This window comes from Somniosus microcephalus, chromosome 3 (assembly GCF_052327205.1).
Source record: "Somniosus microcephalus isolate GS21.2 chromosome 3, FLI_Smic_1.0, whole genome shotgun sequence".
NCBI lineage: Eukaryota > Metazoa > Chordata > Chondrichthyes > Squaliformes > Somniosidae > Somniosus > Somniosus microcephalus.
Genome location: NC_140989.1, coordinates 11301369 through 11319140, shown reverse-complemented (window position 1 = coordinate 11319140; position 17772 = coordinate 11301369). Strand labels below are relative to the sequence as shown.

The window sequence follows — 17772 nt, the reverse complement described above, 5'->3', positions numbered from 1 at the left end:
TAACGGTTGGTGCAGCCCACTGAATTTCTAGGCCTAGGTGTCCAGGGTGAACACATGTGCAGGAAGTGTCTCCAGCTGCATCTACTCAAAATCCGCATTTCGGAGCTGGAGCTGCGGCTGGAGTCACTGTGGAGCACCCGCGAAGCTGAGCTCTTCATGGTCACACCGCAGATAAAGAGTGCACAGGCAGATAGGGAATGGGTGACCACCAGATAGAGTAAAATAACTAGGAAGGTAGTGCAGGAGTCCCCTGGGTCCATCTCCCTCTCCAACAGATTTTCCATTTTGGATATTGATGCGGGAGATGGTTTTTTAGGGGAATGCAGCAAGAGCCAAGTCCATGGCACTACGAGTGGCTCAGCTGCACAGGAGGGGAGGAAAAATAGTGGGAGAGCAATAGTGATAGGGGACTCTATCGTAAGGGGAACAGATAGACGTTTCTGTGGCCGCAGACGTGACTCCAGGATGGTATGTTGCCTCCCTAGTGCCAGAGTCAAGGAGGTCACTGAATGGCTGCAGGGCCTTCTGAAGGGGGAGGGTGAAGAGTCAGAAGTTGTGGTTCACATTGGTACCAACGACATGAGTAGAAAGAGGGATGAGGTCCTGCAACAAGAATTTAGGGAGCTAGGTAGCAGATTAAAAAACAGGACCTCAAAGGTTGTTGTAGTGTCCGAGGATCAATAAGACTCAGGCTGCAGGAGAACAATAAAACAGGTATTTACTGAACAGAGTAATTCAAGACTGAAATACAGAAGCCTGCTATGGCTTTATATACAGGGGTGGTCACTGCCGGTACTGCAGTATAGAATCAGTTCTTCTCTTAAAGGCACATGCACAACAATTCCTCCACTTTAAGATAAACAGTACATAACATTCATTTAACAACTAAATAATAACTAATTACAATTATAATTTTCTCTGTACTATATAAATCAACTGAAATAATCATTTATAAGTTCAGTCTTTGAGGAGGCTTCCTGACCCTGACTGGATAGCGCCTTTCTCGAGCATCCTGTTCTTGCGGCGGAGTTGATTCTGGCTCATTGTAATTGGTTGGTTCGTCAGCTTCCAATACCACTGCTTCTGAGGTAGACACAATCTGTACTTCGGGTTGATTACCAGGTGCACCTGCTCATGGTATGGGTTTGGCTTGTTCCTGTGACTCTAGAATCTGGTCAGCATGGCGTCTCACAATGGTCTCTCCAATGTCCACTGTGTACATTAGTGGTCCCTGCTGTGTGCATATCGTTCCTGGCTGCCATTTTTCTGTTCGGTAGTCGCGGGCCAAGACTGGTTGCCCTATCTTGAAGCTCTTGGTTGGCTTCTCATTGATGTGCTGGAATTGCTTATCCTCAACATCTCGTCTTATGTTTGGTTTGAGCAAATCCAGGTGACATCTTAGCCTTCGGTTGAAGAACATTATGGCTGGAGCTTGGTTGGTGACTGCATGTGTCGCATTCCGGTAAGCAAACAAGAAATTATCCACCTTTTGTTGTAGTGGTATGTCGTCATTATGCATTGCCTTTATGGCCTTTTTAAAGGTCTGAACAAACCCCTCAGCCAATCCATTTGTGGCTGGATGATATGGGGCAGATGTGTAATGCTTCACCCCATTATTCCTCAGAAACCTCCGGAAATCCTCTGACACAAACTGTGGCCCATTGTCGGAGCCAATCTGTTATGTCAAGCCATTCCTGGTGAAGATGGTCCGTAGGACTGCAATAGTTTTCTCCGTGGTGGTGGTGGACATTTTGATGACCTCTGGCCATTTCGAATGGGCGTCCACAGCAATTAGGAACATTGAGTCCATAAATGGACCAGCAAAATCAATGTGTACCCGTTGCCATGGAGATGAGGGCCACTCCCATGGATGTAGCGGGGCCTGTGGTGGAGCGTTTTGGACCTTCTGGCATCCTGTGCATCTCTTGGTCATATCCTCGATTTCTTTATCGATTCCCGGCCACCACACAAACGCCCTGGCTAGGCTCTTCATTTTTACCCCTCCCAGATGACCTTCATGAAGCTCATTGAGCACTCTTTCTCTCAACTTGGGTGGAATTACCACTCGGGATCCACACATCAAGGTCCCCCGGCACACTGACAGCTGTTCTCTCCTTGGCGAGAATGCTGGCAACAGTGAGTCGCCATGTGCTGGCCATCCCTTCACCGTCAAATCATAGACCCGAGAGAGTGTCGGGTCATTTCGGGTTTCCTTCTCTATACTTGAGTTTGTAAAAGGTAGACATTCGACTATGGTCGCATGGAATATCTCAACAGGGTCCACTGCAGGTGCTTCCTCTACCGTAGGCAACGGTAGGCGCGACAGCCCATCAGCGTTTCCATGCTGTTTCGTACCCTTGTCCTCTATGTCGTACTGATGTGCCCCTAGAAAAAGTGACCATCTTTGCAGCCGTTGCGCCGTCATCACCGGAACTCCCTTCTTTGGGTTAAAAATGGAGACCAGGGGCTGATGATCAGTGATTAGGGTGAATTTCTGCACGTGCTGATAGTGATTGAACTTCTTCACCCCCCACACCAGGCTGAGGGCCTCCCTGTCAATCTGGGCATAGTTACGCTCGGCTGAGGTTAACGAGCTCGACGCAAAGGCTATTGGCCTCTCTGAACGGTCAGGGAATTTGTGTGACAGCACCGCTCCGATGCCGTAGGGAGACGCATCACGTGCTAACCGAATCGGTACTGTTGGATTGTAGTGGGCCAATACTTCTTCTGAAGTGATTAGGCATTTACATTTCTGAAAGGCACGCTTACACTCATCACTCCATTTCCATGTTACTCCAGTTTGCAGTAGGGCGTTCAGTGGGTGCAGAATTGAGATAAATTCGGCAAGAACTTATGGTAGTAGTTCACCAACCCGAGGAACGACCTCAGTTGCGACACATTTTCCGTTGTTGGAGCCTTGACTACAGCCTCAATCTTGTCCGGCGACTTCCCTTCCTCATCAATCATGTGGCCACAATACGAGATTTGTCTCCTGAAGAACTCGCATTTGAGGCGGTTGGCTCGTAGCCCATATTCCTGTAATCTCGTGAGCACCTGCTCCAGGTTGGCAAGATGTTCACTGTCATTTTCGCCCGTAACCAGGATGTCGTCCAAATAACACTGGGTCCCCGGGATCCCTTGCAGGACTTGTTCCATCGCCCTCTGCCAAATAGCCGGGGCTGATGCTACCCCGAATACCAGTCGACTGTACTGGTGAAGGCCTTTGTGAGTGTTTATCGTGAGGTATTTCCTAGACGCTTCTTCCACCTCCATTTGTAGATACGCTTGGGCCAGATCAATCTTTGTAAAGCGTTTCCCTCCAGATAGTGAGGCGAAAATATCTTCTATCCGTGGAAGTGGATATTGTACTGTGTGCAGGACTGGGTTCACAGTTACCTTGAAGTCCCCACAGATGCAAACCTTCTTCGGTTCCCCAGGCGTGCTGCTCAATTATTTCTTCATTACAGGAATGACGGGTGTGGCCCACTCGCTCCAGTTGACCTTGGACAGCACACCCGATCGCTCCAGACTCTCCAGCTCTGCTTCAACGGCTGGGCGGATCGCGTAAGATACCGGTCTGGCCTTAAAAAATTTTGGGTTTGCGTTATCTTCGATTTTTTATCCTTGCCGTTACTCCTTTTAAAGTCCCAAGTCCTTGTTGGAACACCTCTTTCGCGTCAGTTAGAATTTTTGACAGTCGTCCAGGTGTGACATCATCATCCTTTTTATCAGTCACAGTTAGCGCCTGAATGGAATGCCAATCCAATTGTATTTTTCGGATCCATTCACATCCCAATAATGGTGGTCCTCCATCTAGTAGAATATATAGATACAGTTTCTGTGTTTCCTTGCCGTTGTATTCAACTGGCACCCTTATTTTTCCTCTGGGGTAGACTTTTTGCCGCGTGTATGTCTTCAATACAATGGATGTGTCCTTCAAGGATATGTGTGAGAATAGCCGCTCATAGTCTCGTCGATTCATGACTGTTAGGGCTGATCCTGTGTTCAATTCCATCTTTACTGGGGACCCTGCTATCATGAGGTTAACCCAAATGGTTTGGTGATCCTCCTTTGCGATCACGTTGTGTAACTTTAGACAACTTAGTCTCCTGCTCCCGGAGTCCTGATATTCCGAACTACTACATAAGAACATAAGTCAATTTCTTTACTTTCTTGTACTTTTCCTTAGTAGTTCTTGTAGTGTTGGTTTTCTTTCCCGACCTGCAGACTCTTGCTATGTGTCCCATTTTCCCACATTGCCTGCATACTTTGTCCTTAAACCAGCAGTCCTTCTGTCATGGGTTGTTCTGCCGCAGCGATAGCACTTTTCTGCTCCATACGCCATTTCGTTAGCGCTGTATTCTTGTGGTTTCTGTTGTATTTCCGCAGCTCCCCGTGCTGCTGCTTCGTAGGATACTGCCACGCTGAAAGCCTGTTCTAGCATCAGGTCCTTTTCCGAAAGTAGTCGTTTCTGGGTTCCTTCACTCTGGAGCCCGCAGAAAAACTTATCCCGTAAGGTGTCTGCCAGTCCTGCTCCGAACTGGCAGTGCTTCGATAACTTGTGTAGTTCTGTAAGATAGTCAGCATTGCTCTCATCTTTGTGCTGGTTTCTTTTATGGAACTTGAATCTTTCTGCTATCAGCGGCGGTGTAGGGTTTAGGTGTTCCTGTAAGATATTAACAATATCCTCAAAACTTTTCTCCATTGGTTTAGCTGGGGTAATTAAATTCCGCAATAGGCCGTACGTTCTCGCGCCCATCAAATTTAATAATACTGACGCCTTCTTTCCATTGGCCACCTCATTGGCATTGCAGTACACTTCAATTCTTTCCACATACGTGGTTCAGTCTTCTACCTCGTTGTCGAAAGCAGTTATACTGCCACTCTTCGGCATCTTGGGTGATTTAAAATGGCATCTCCCGTGCTTTTTCTTCTTCCCCAATGGAATAAAATGGCGCCTCCCGTGCTTTTCCTTCTTCCCCAATGGAATAAAATGGCTCCTCCCGCGCTTCTCCTTCTTCCCCTTGCTGCCACGCTGCTCCTAGCATTCTACAGGGTAATGGCGGCGACCCGCGGCTTCGGCGTGTCTCACTTTTCCTTCCCCGCGTTCTATCCTCTCCACGCTGCCCTGTTCTTGAGCACCGACCGCGCCCTGTGCGCTCCACCCTCTCTTCCTCCCGACGACGCTGCACGGCCCCTTTGCAGAGCCGCTCGATCGAGCCCGCTGCAGTCCGGAAGGGTCAGCGCACTACCTGCTACCAGCACGACTTGCTGCTACACCTCGCCTGGGCCCAGCTCTCTACAGCCTCCCCTGCAACTCTCCGGTGGATCCCTGGGCGGTTGCCCGCGGTTGACGCCCACCGTTCTGACTTCGACCTCCAAGAAGCTTCTCTTCAGGGAAAAGATCCCCGTGAGGTGAGTTCAAACCTGCCCATCGCCAGTGTAGTGTCCGAGGATCAATAAGACTCAGACTGCAGGAGAACAATAAAACAGGTATTTACTGAACAGAGAGTAATTCAAGACTGAAATACAGAAGCCTGCTATGGCTTTATATACAGGGGTGGTCACTGCCGGTACTGCAGTATAGAATCAGTTCTTCTCTTAAAGGCACATACACGACAGTTGTAATCTCTGGATTACTCCCGGTGCCACATGCTAGTGAGTATAGGAATAGGAGGATAGAGCAGATGAATGTGTGGCTAAAGAGTTGGTGCAGGAGGGAGGGCTTGAGTTTCCTGGATCACTGGGTCTGCTTCTGGGGAAGGTGGGACCTGTACAAGTCGGACGGGTTGCACCTGAACCAGAACAGGACCAACATCCTTGCGGGGAGGTTTGCTGGTACTGTTGGGGGTGAGGTTTAAACTAACTTGGCAGGGGGATGGGATACGGAGTGGAGCTATATTAGGGAGTGATGCACAGCCAAATATAGAGGAAAAAACAAGTCAGCCTGTAAGGCAGAGCACATATGTAAAGGCACAAGGGAGTATGGCAAGGCTGGATGGCATTTATTTTAATGCAAGGAGTCTTGCGAGCAAGGCAGATGAATTGAAGGTGTTCAAGAACACATGGGAGTATGATATTGTTGCTATCACAGAGACATGGTTGAGGGAGGGGCAGGACTGGCAGCTCAATATTCCGGGATATAGAATCTTCAGGCGAGACAGAGGGGGTGTAAAAGAGGATGGGGTGTCGCAATATTAATCAAGGAGTCAATTACTGCTGTAAGGAGGGATGATATCTTAGCAGTTTCCTCTAATGAAGCCATATGGGTAGAACTTAAAAACTAAAAGGGGGCAAGCACTTTGCTGGGAGTGTACTATAGGCCCCCAAACAGACAGGGGGAGATAGAGGAACAGATATGCAGGCAAATCTCAGAAGTGTAGAAATAATAGGGTAATAATAGTAGGGGATTTCAACTTCCCCAATATTAACTGGGATAGTCAGAGTGTGAAAGGCTTAGTAGATGCGGAATTCTTAAAGTGCATCCAGGAGAACTTTTTGAGCCAGCATGTAGAAAGTCCTACAAGAGAGGGGGTGGTACTGGACCTAATTCTAGGGAATGTAGCCGGGCAAGTGGTAGAAGTGTCAGTAGGAGAGCATTTTGGTGACTGTGACCATAATTCGTGATATGATCAGTAACATGTGATTCTAGAATGGTACACTAGGTGGAGCTGTATGTATATAAGGGTGGGCTACCCACAAGGCAACAGTCAAGATGGATGCTGTGTACAAGTCCACATGGCATGAATAAAGTGACTAGCACAAGCTAGCTGTTCATAATAAAAACGTTTATTAATTTATGAACATTGCAATTCGGTGAGATTTAAGGTAATCATGGAAAAGGACAAAGATGGACCGGAAATAAATTTTCTAAATTGGGGAAAGGCTGATTTTAATATGATAAGGCAGGATCTGGCCAAAATGGACTGGGATCAGCTATTTGTAGGAAAATCTACATCAGAGCAATGGGAGTCTTTCAGAAAGGAAGTAGAGAGAGTACAACATCAACATGTTCCCATAAAGGTCAACGTGGGACCAACAAGCCCAGGGAACCCTGGATGTCAAGGGATATACAAGAATGAATTATAAAATAAGGGAGGCTTTTGGCAGATGCAAAGGACTAAAAACAGTGGAAGCCCTAGAGGAGTATAGAAAGTGCAGGGGGGTACTTAAAAATGAAATTAGGAGAGCAAAGAGGGGGCATGAAAAAACACTGGCGGGCAAAATAAAGAAAAATCCCAAGGTGTTTTATAAGTATATTAAGGGCAAGAGGATAACTAGGGAAAGAGTAGGGCCCATTAGGGACCAAAGTGGCAATCTGTTTGTAGAGCCGGAAGATGTAGGTGAGGTGTTAATTGAATATTTTGCATCAGTGTTCACTATGGAGAAGGGTGATGTAGGCTTAGAAATCAGGCAGGGGGATTGTGATAAACTTGAACAAATTAATATTGAGAGGGAGGAGGTACTAGCGGTTTTAGCAGGTTTAATAGTGGATAAATCCCCAGGCCCTTACGGGATGCATCCCAGGCTGCTGTGTGATGCAAGGGAATAGATTGTAGGGGCTCTGACACAAATTTTCAGAACCTCTCTGGCCACAGGGGATGTGCCAGAGGACTGGAGAACAGCTAACACAGTACGATTGTTCAAGATGGGTAGTCGGGATAAACCTGCGAATTACAGGCCATTGAGCCTAACATCAGTGGTAGGGGAATTATTGGAAAAAATTCTGAGGGACAGAATTAGTCTCCATTTGGAGAGGCAGGGATTAATCAGGAATTGTCAGCATGGCTTTGTCAGGGGGAGATCATGTCTGACCAATTTGATTGAATTTTTCGAGGGGTGACTAGGTGTGTGGATGAGGGTAGTGCAGTTGATGTAGTCTACATGGACTTCAGTAAGACATTTGACCCTGTAGGAATTGGTTCTTACTTTACACCAAGGGAAGAGTCCGAGAGCGGGAGCAGTCACACAGCAACAACTGCGAAACCGCTAGGCAGGTAGTGCAGGGGTTCCCTGTGGCCATCTCCCTCTCAAACAGATATACCGCTTTGGATATTGTTGGGGGAGATGGCTTTTCAGGGGAAGGCAGCAGCAGCCAACTTCCTGGCACCATGGGTGAATCTGCTGCACAGGACAGGAGGAAAAAGAGCAGGAGAGCTATAGTGATAGGGGATTCTATTATAAGGGGAATAGATAGGCATTTCTGCGGCCATAAATGAGACTCCAGGATGGTATGTTGCTTCCCTGGTGCAAGGGTCAAGGATGTCTTGGAGCGGTTGCAGGGCATTCTGGAGGGGGAGGGTGAACAGCCAGTTGTTGTGGTGCATATAGGTACCAACGATGTAGGTAAAAAATGGGATGAGGTCCTAAAAGCTGAATATAGGGAGTTAGGAGGTAAATTAAACAATAGGACCTCAAAGGTAGTAATCTCAGGATTGCTACCAGTGCCATGTGCTATTCAGAGTAGAAATAGATGGACATTGCAGATGAATACGTGGCTAGAGGAATGGTGCAAGGGGGAGGGATTCAAATTCCTGGGATTTTGGAACCAGTTCTGGGGGAGGAGGGACCAGTACAAACTGGACGGTTTGCACCTGGGCAGGACCAGGACTGATATCCTAGGGGGAGTGTTTGCTAGTGCTGTTGGGGATGGTTTAAACTAAAATGGCAAGGGATTGGGAACCTGTGCAAGGAGACAGAGGAAAGGGAAGCAAGGATAGAAGCAAAAGACAGGAAGGAGAAAAGCAAAAGTGGAAGGCAGAGAAATCAAGGGTGTAAATCAAACATGGCCACAGTAAACAATAATTCTAAAAAGTCTAAGCGTGTTAAAAAAACAAGCCTGAAGGCTTTGTGTCTTAATGCGAAGAGCATTCGTAATAAGGTGGATGAATTAGCTGCGCAAATAGATGTAAACAGATAGATGATTGGGATTAAGGAGACATGGCTCCAGGGTGACCAAGGCTGGGAATTCAACATCCAGGGGTATTCAATATTCAGGAAGGACCGGCAAAAAGGAAAAGGAGGTGGGGTAGCATTGCTGGTTAAAGAGCAGATTAACACAATAGAAAGGAAGGATATTAGCTCTGATGATGTGGAATCTGTATGGCTAGAGCTGAGAAATACCAAGGGGCAGAAAACTTTCATGGGAGTTTTATACAGACCCCCAAACAGTAATGCTGAGGTTGGGGATGGCATTAAATGGGAAATTAGAGATGTGTGCAATAAGGGCACAGCAGTTATCATGGGTGACTTTAATCTACATATAGATTGGGCTAACCAAATTAGTAACGATACTATGGAAGAGGAATTCCTAGAGTGCATACGGGATGGTTTCCTGGACCAATATGTCGAGGAGCCAACTAGAGATCAGGCCATCTTAGACTGGGTAATAAGTAATGAGAAAGGATTAATTAGCAATCTTGTTGTGCGAGGCCCCTTGGGGAGGAGTGATCATAATATGATAGAATTCTTCATTAAGATGGAGAGTGAAGTAGTAGTTGACTCAAAGACTAGGGTACTGAATTTAACTAAAGGAAACTATGATGGTATGAGGCGCGAGTTGGCTAGGATGGATTGGGGAATGTTACTTAAAGGGTTGACAGTGGATAAGCAATGGCAAACATTTAAAGATCGCATGGATGAACTACAGAATTTTTCATCCCTGTTTGGCATAAAAATAAAAATAAAAGGTGACTCAACCGTGGCAAACAAGGGAAATTAGGGATAGCAGAAGATCCAAGGAGAGGACATATACATTGGCCAGAAAAATCAGCAAACCTGAGGATTATGAGCAGTTTAGGATTCAGCAAAGGAGGACAAAGGGATTAATTAAGAGGGGGAAAATAGGGAAGATGCATGGCAGATGCAGTATAATGTGGATAAATGCGAGGTTACCCAATCACCCAACCTGTCCAAATCATACTGGAGTTTCTCTGCATCCTCCTCACAGCACACACGCCCACCCAGCTTTGTGTCATCTGCAAACTTGGAGATATTACATCTAGTTCCCTCATCAAAGTACCCCACTTTGGTGGCAAAAACAGGAAAGCAGATTACTTTCTGAATGGCAATAGATTGGGAAAAGGGGAAGTGCAATGAGACCTGGGTGTCCTTGTGCACCAGTTGCTGAAGGTAAGCATGCAGGTGCAGCAGGCGGTTAAGAAGGCAAATGGTATGTTGGCCTTCATAGCGAGAGGGTTCGAGTACAGGAACAAGGATGACTTGCTGCAGTTGTACAGGGCCTTGGTGAGACCACACCTTGAGTATTGTGTGCAGTTTTGGTCGCCTTATCTGAGGAAGGATGTTCTTGGCATGGAGGGAGTGCAGTGAAGATTCAACAGGCTGATACCTGGGATGGCAGGAATGACGTATGGAGAGAGATTGGGGCGATTAGGCTTATATTCGGTAGAGTTTAGAAGAATGAGAGGGGATCTCATTGAAACTTATAAAATTCTAACAGGACTAGACAGACTAGATGCAGGAAGACTGTTCCCGATGGTGGGGGAGTCCAGAACCAGGGGTCACAGTCTAAGGATAAGGGGTAAGCCATTTAGGACTCAGATGAGGAGGAATTTCTTCACCCAGAGAGAGGTGAACCTGTGGAATTATCTACCACAGAACGCAGTTGAGGCCAATTCATTAAATGTATTCAAGAAGGAGTTAGATATATTTCTTAAGGCTAAGGGGATCAAGGGATATGGGGAGAAAGCAGGGACAGGGTACTGAGTTTGGATGATCAGCCATGATCTCATTGAAAGGCGGAGCAGGCTCGAGGGGCCGAATGGCCTACTCCTGCTCCTATCTTCTATGTTTCTAGGACTGACCTATATAGACAAGCCTCAATCCAAAGCTTCCAATTCCAGCCCTAGTCCTCCCCTCCACTCAAAAACACCTCCACCTAGACCAGGTTCTCGACTTTGCACTCACCCTTGTCAAGCAGTAGGAAACCGTCACTCTCCAACGTTGTTTCAACTTCACGCTTGCTTAATTGTTGCTCCAGCTCTCGCCTGCCCTGTGCCCCATTCCCAGCCAATTGTTCCATTCCATAACCTGTGTCGAAACCACCAGTAAGCAATACAGTGGGAGAACTACAAATAAGTTTGAGATAAGGTTTTCATTTCTTTCGCATATAAACAGATTGTTACCGTGGGATATACTTGATGAATCATCAGCAGCTGCCACCTGAGAAAATGTCGGAAATTGTTGAACTCCATGTTGAGTCCAGAAGGCTGTAAAGTGCCTAATCGAAAGATGAGGTGCTGTTCCTTGAGCTTACGTTAAGCTTCATTGGAACAGTGTAAGAGGCCGAGGATGGAGAGGTCTGAGTGGGAATGGGGCGGTGAATTAAAGTGACAGGTGACCGGAAGCTCAGAGTCACCCTTACGGACTGAATGGAGGTGTCCGCAAAGCGGGCACCCAATCTGCGTTTGGTCTCCCCAATGTAGAGGAGACTTGGTGAATGGTCACAGAACAGGACCAAACTTAAAAGAACCCTTCTTTAGATTATTCTTGATTACCTTCGTTAGTCAATTAAATTGTGACTTTTCTACTTTTATCCTTTTTCTCATTGGAATATTCTACATCCCTTAAAATGGTTTTAAACAATTTCAGTTTTCTTCTGTTGGTTTATTTTCTAGTTGCAGTTCACACTCTAGTCCTTAATTTTTTTGCCCTCCTCATAACACCAAATGTACATCTACTCTAAACATTACTCTTAATTGCAGCATCAGATCTAACTTTACAATGATGACTAGAACCCAAGGGTTCACTCATTTCTAGATTATTCTCCTTAACAGTGGATCAGTTGTGTGACAGAGCTAACCCAACTCATTAAAACAAGTTCCGAAACAGAAGCTGCACAAGGAGAAAATTTCATGGCATACTTTCCTGGGTTTGTGTGGACTGTGCGAGATTTTACTCTGGAGCTGAAAATTAATGGGGAACTAGCAACACCAGATGAATACTTGGAGAATGCCCTTAAACTGAAAGCAGGTAAATAAGAAAAACAGTGTATTGATAACAATCATCAGTGCTGCGGAATTTAAACAATTACATTATTCTTCATTCGGCATGTTCCACAAGCCTTATGAGCGAGGCCAAGATTGAGTGGCCCTGGAGAAACCACGAGCATGCAGCAATAAAATGACGCCACAGCAGCAGCAATGGCTGGAGCTACACGTGATCTCTTACTCCATCTGTTGTCATCATCAATGGTCTGCCTAGGGCAGGTTCTGGCCCCATTCTCTTCCTCTAAACCAATCTGTCTTGTGCTTATCTCTTCAATTCTCCTGACGATCTCCCATTCTTCGGCTGGTCCAGAAGCATCCTTCTTTCCTCCCTCTTGGACTTTTCCTTCCATCCATTACTTCCATCACCTCTTTCAACATCTGATCACCTCAGCACATGTCCAATCCCAATTCCTTTGCCTTATTCTGCTAGCAATCAAACCATGTTCTTCTTGTATCGTGGCCATCGCCCTCAGTACAGTTCTTATTTATTTATTTTACCTTCTCCATGTGTCTCCAAACACACGTCTCAAAGGAAGCCTTTTATTTTTTTCAGTTCTCTGTTCAGTTGTCCAGCCAATATCTTCTTCTATTAAATGCAACTTATCCCATTTCAATCCCAGCCCTCTCCTCCTTGACACATCAGTATTTTTAGTCATTGTACTTCCCAGATATTTAAATTGCCTCACCTGATCCAAATGTTCCTCCTTTATTAAAATTCTCATTCTGTCGCCTGCTCTCCTATAAACCTTTCGATCTCGGATCCAGTCCACATTGATCTCCATTCCATAATCCATTGCTGCAGCATTCAGACTTCCTGCCACACCTGTAGTCCATTCATGGGACTTGCTGTGAGGCTTTCTCATCATCCAATCTGACAGCTTTCGCTCGCTGATCTCCAATCTTCACTCCTTCCTCCACCTGGTTAAACATTTCTCTTACCATCACTTTTTGCATAAACATTGAACAACACAGGTGACAGCAGCGATCAACATCTATTATATATTAAATCATGAAATGAGTTGCAATGTTGCTTTTTAAAATAGATTGAAAATCATATCGCAATTGTCAACATTGATCGACAGAACCAGTTATGTCGATACGTGATATTGTGACAATGGTTTTCAATGTTAAATGTCACATAACGCTCGCTGCTAAAACAAAATCTGATGCAGAGTATAGTGAGGGTTAATGCTAAAATGAAGGTTCAGTCTGCAGTTGCAGGCTGTGGTCATTGGGTGTTACTGTGCAGTGCCTTATATTTTTTGAACCACTATTGTGCTAGCCAGCAACCAGGTTGGTACAGGATTTAATTAAGTTTAAAGTTAATGGCATGTAAAAAAAAATCTATTGCCCTATTACTGCAGTCCCATGTTTTCCAACTCAGCACCACACCGGGAGACATCTCAGTGCAGGTAAAAACCAAAAAAGTGTTTTACCCACTCGCTGGGCCTGGCCTGCATGCTCACCTGCCCACCAACACCTCCATATGGGCCCTCCAGCCTGCCTGCCCTCGCACCCGCTGGACTGGCCAACCTCCAGCCCGCATCGCCCACCTTGCTCACCTGCTGACCCAAGCCCCACCTCTGCATCCATGGGCCCAATGCATCAGCCAATCTGCCTGCCCACCATCAGCAGTACCCCTGGTCAATGGACCAGCTCATGAGTGGCTGGTGCTAACATATGCCCCTCAACTGCAGCCCCCAACGTAAGCAACTCTTGCTGCTAAATTTCCTCCTTGCCCCCTTCACTCCCCTAATTTGCCGGCCCCTACTAACCATCAATCCCCCTCAAACCAGCATTTTGCCCCTAAAGAAACGCAGCCCTTGAATATCTCCCCCACCTGGAATATTGCGTGCAGTTTTGGTTTCCAAATTTAAGAAAATATATACTTGCTCTCCAGAGAAGGTTCACAGAAATCACAGAAACCTCACAGTACAGATAGAGGCCATTTCGGCCCATCGAGCCTGCACCGACACATATCCCACCCGATCCCCGTAACCCCTACACCAACACATATCCCACCCTATCCCCGTAACCCCATGTATTTAATCCCCCTAATACTAAGGGTCAATTTTTATCATGGCCAATCAACCTAACCCCGCACATCTTTGGACTGTGGGAGGAAACCGGAGCACCCGGAGGAAACCCACGCAAACACGGGGAGAATGTGCAAACTCCACACAGACAGTCACCCGAGGCCGGATTCGAACCCGGGTCCCTGGCGCTGTGAGGCAACAGTGCTAACCACTATGCCACCGTGCTGCCCTAGTTCACTCGGTTGATTCCTGAGATGAGGGGGTTGACGTATGAGGAAAGGTTGAGTAGGTTGGGACTCTACTCATTGGAGTTCAGAAGAATGAGAGGCGATCTTATCGAAACATAAAAGATTGTGAGGGGGCTTGATTGGGTGGATGCGGTGAGGATGTTTCCACTGATGGGAGAGACTAGAACTAGGGGGCATAATCTAAGAATAAGGGGCTGCCCTTTCAAAACTGAGATGAGGAGAAACTTCTTCACTCAGAGGGTAGTAAATCTATGGAATTTGCTACCCCAGAGAGCTGTGGAAGCTGCGACATTAAATAAATTTAAAACGGAGATAGACAGTTTCCTAGTTGATAAGGGAATTAGGGGTTACGGGGAGAGGGCAGGGAAGTGGACGTGAGTCTAGATTCGGATCAGCCATGATCCTATTGAATGGCGGAGCAGGCCCAAGGGGCCGTATGGCCGACTCCTGCTCCTACTTCTTATGTTCTTATGTTCTTATAAAAAAGAGCACTTAATAGCGCCTGAGTGAAGTGGCCCTTCCCCACTGAGCACCATTTACCTTTCCCCTCCAGCAGCACCAGAATCATAATCCCCATTCTTTCCCGTCCCCCCCCCCCCCCACACAGAACAGAATTCTGGCCCTCGCTTACTGGCTTCAAGTGAACCCCCCACCCTCGACAACATTGTGCTCCTAACCCCTCACAGAACATCCCACCACCGAGTATCATTATTGCACTTGATTCGCCCCTCCACCATATAGCAACATTACCCCCGCCCACAGAGCTGTAACACCCCTTCCCTGCCTCGAGTCAATCCAACTGTTCCCCTCCTCCATGGAGCAGGGAAACCATCCCTAGCACACTGCCTCCCTCCACACAGCATCAAAATGGGCCATTGGAAACTGTCCCCCACCCCAACTATTCATCATTCAAACAGGCCCCACCCCTTCCAACCCTCACCCTCTTCTCGTTCCGCCTCCCCCCTCTCCCTCTCCCCCCAATCCCCCATCCCCCATCCCCCTCCCTTCTCCTTTCCAACCACCTCTCCCACTCCATGGTCCTCCTCTTCACAACCATCCTCCCTATTTCCAATCCCTCCTCCTCCCTATTTCCAATCCCCCCTCCTCCCTATTTCCAATCCCTCCTCCTCCCTATTTCCAATCCCCCCTCCTCCCTATTTCCAATCCCTCCTCCTCCCTATTTCCAATCCCCCCTCCTCCCTATTTCCAATCCCTCCTCCTCCCTATTTCCAGTCCCTCCCCCTCCCTATTTCCAATCGCTCCTCCTCCCTATTTCCAATCCCTCCTCCCTATTTCCAATCCCTCCTCCTCCCTATTTCCAATCGCTCCTCCTCCCTATTTCCAATCCCCACCCCTTTGCTCCCCTCAACCACCCATTGGCTAAGTAAGTGGGCAGAGATTTGGCAGATGGAATACAATACTGGAAAGTGTGAGGTTATGCACTTTGGCAGGAAAAATCGTAGAGCAAGTTATTATCTTAATGGCAAGAAACTGGAAAGTACTGAAGTACAAAGGGATCTGGGGGTCCTGGTGCACGAAACTCAAAAGGTTAGTCTGCAGGTGCAGCAAGTGATTAAGAAGGCCAATGGAATGTTGGCTTTCATTGCTAGGGGGATAGAATATAAAAATAGGGAGGTATTGCTTCAGTTGTACAAGGTATTGGTGAGACCGCACCTGGAATACTCCATACAGTTTAGGTGTCCATACTTAAGAAAAGACATACTTGCTCTCGAGTCAGTACAAAGAAGGTTCACTCGGTTAATCCCGGGGATGAGGGGATGGACATATGAGGAGAGGTTGAGTAGATTGGGACTCTACTCATTGGAGTTCAGAAGAATGAGAGGCGATCTTATTGAAACATATAAGATTGTGAAGGGGTTGGATCGGGTGGATGCGGGGAGGATGTTCCCAATGATGGGTGAAACTAGAACTAGGGGGCATAGTCTTAGAATAAGGGGCTGCTCTTTCAAAACTGAGATGAGGAGGAACTACTTCACTCAGAGGGTGGTAGGTCCATGGAATATGCTGCCCCAAAAAGCTGTAGAAGCTACATCATTACATAAATTTAAAACAGAAATAGACAGTTTCCTAGAAGTAAAGGGAATTACGGGTTACGGGGAGCGGGCAGGAATTTGGACATGAGTCTAGGTTCGGATCGGTCATGGCCCTGTGGGTAGCGGAGCGGGCCCAGGGGCCATGTAGCCTGATCCTGCTCCTATTTCGTGTGTCTAATTCTGTTAGATTCAGGAGATGGTTCAGTGATAGTAGATTGGCGGTTAGGATCAGATCAGCCATGATCTTATTGAATGGCGGAGCAGGCTCGAGGGGCCGATTGGCCTACTCCTGCTCCTATTTCTTATGTTCTTATTCCTCCTCTCGTCCCTTTCTGTTACCATCATCTTCCCTCTCCCCTCTACCCGTCCACCTCCCCAAGCCTCATCTGCCTTCTCTCCCTTCCCCTCCTCTCCAGTTCTCTCTCCCTCGACCACTCCCCCTGCTCCTTCTCTGCCTCTGTTGCCCCACTCACTCTCCCCTCCTATTTCTCCTCCCCTCCTCTTCCCATCCTCTCTGCCATGTCGTCCTCCTGCCCCTGTCTGGGTGCTGCTTGACCTGAACATGAGGAGTTAGATATATTTCTTAAGGCTAAAAGGATCAAGGGATATGTGGAGAAGGCAGGGACCGGGTACTGATTGTGGATGATCAGCCATGATCTCATTAAATGGCGGAGCAGGCTCGAGGGGCCGAATGGCCTACTCCTGCTCCTATCTTCTATGTTTCTATAACACTACGCTTGGTCTCGACTCCCCATGTGCCTCACCATTCCGGATCAACAGTATTATAGAAACACCAGGACACTCTTCCTGTCCACATAACCTTACTTTCTGTGTCACAGTTTTACATTGTAAAATGATATGTAAACATTTCTAATGGGAATTCCAATGTTAATTTTAATACTTACCTTTAGCCCTTACCTATAACAGTTCCTTATAACACAAGTAGATGTTGCTCTAATAGCGCATCCAATCTTAAATGGCAACACTGTCCTGTAACAATTACTTGTCATGCCACGAGGTGATACTGTATTAACTTTAAAATCGGGTTTGGTGTAAAACGGGTGTAGATTCGCTATGAGCCTGTTTCGTGCTACTGGTGAAGACCAATGTCACCTCTATGGTCTTCATAGATCTTTCATTGCAAAATCAGTGAAAATTGATAGATACAGAGAAGCATTTCTCAAGACTGAACAACAAATAGCTCACCACTAACCCAATCACATGCTTCCTACAACAATCATTAAAGAGAGCAAGCAAACAATAATAACAGCAAATTGCACTGACAGAGAAGTGTCACAAAGTGCTTCACAAAGGCAACAGAATGGGCCCAGGGAAACAATTATGAGTGGGCAAGGGAGGTGAGTGAAGGTGGGCTTAAAGACTGGAGAAGATGACTTTGGGATTGTCCCACCTTTTGGAACTGGGG

The 17772-nt window shown here is 46.8% G+C and overlaps 1 pseudogene across 1 annotated transcript in view; it reads left to right on the top strand.

The window, feature by feature from the left end:
- Positions 1 to 17772, top strand: part of LOC147120853 (guanylate-binding protein 1-like) — a 64281-nt pseudogene that overhangs the window by 18958 nt on the left and 27551 nt on the right. The window contains exon 4 of the transcript XR_015075319.1: positions 11804 to 11991. The product of XR_015075319.1 is annotated as a guanylate-binding protein 1-like (transcript). The remainder of the gene's footprint in view (positions 1 to 11803; positions 11992 to 17772) is intronic.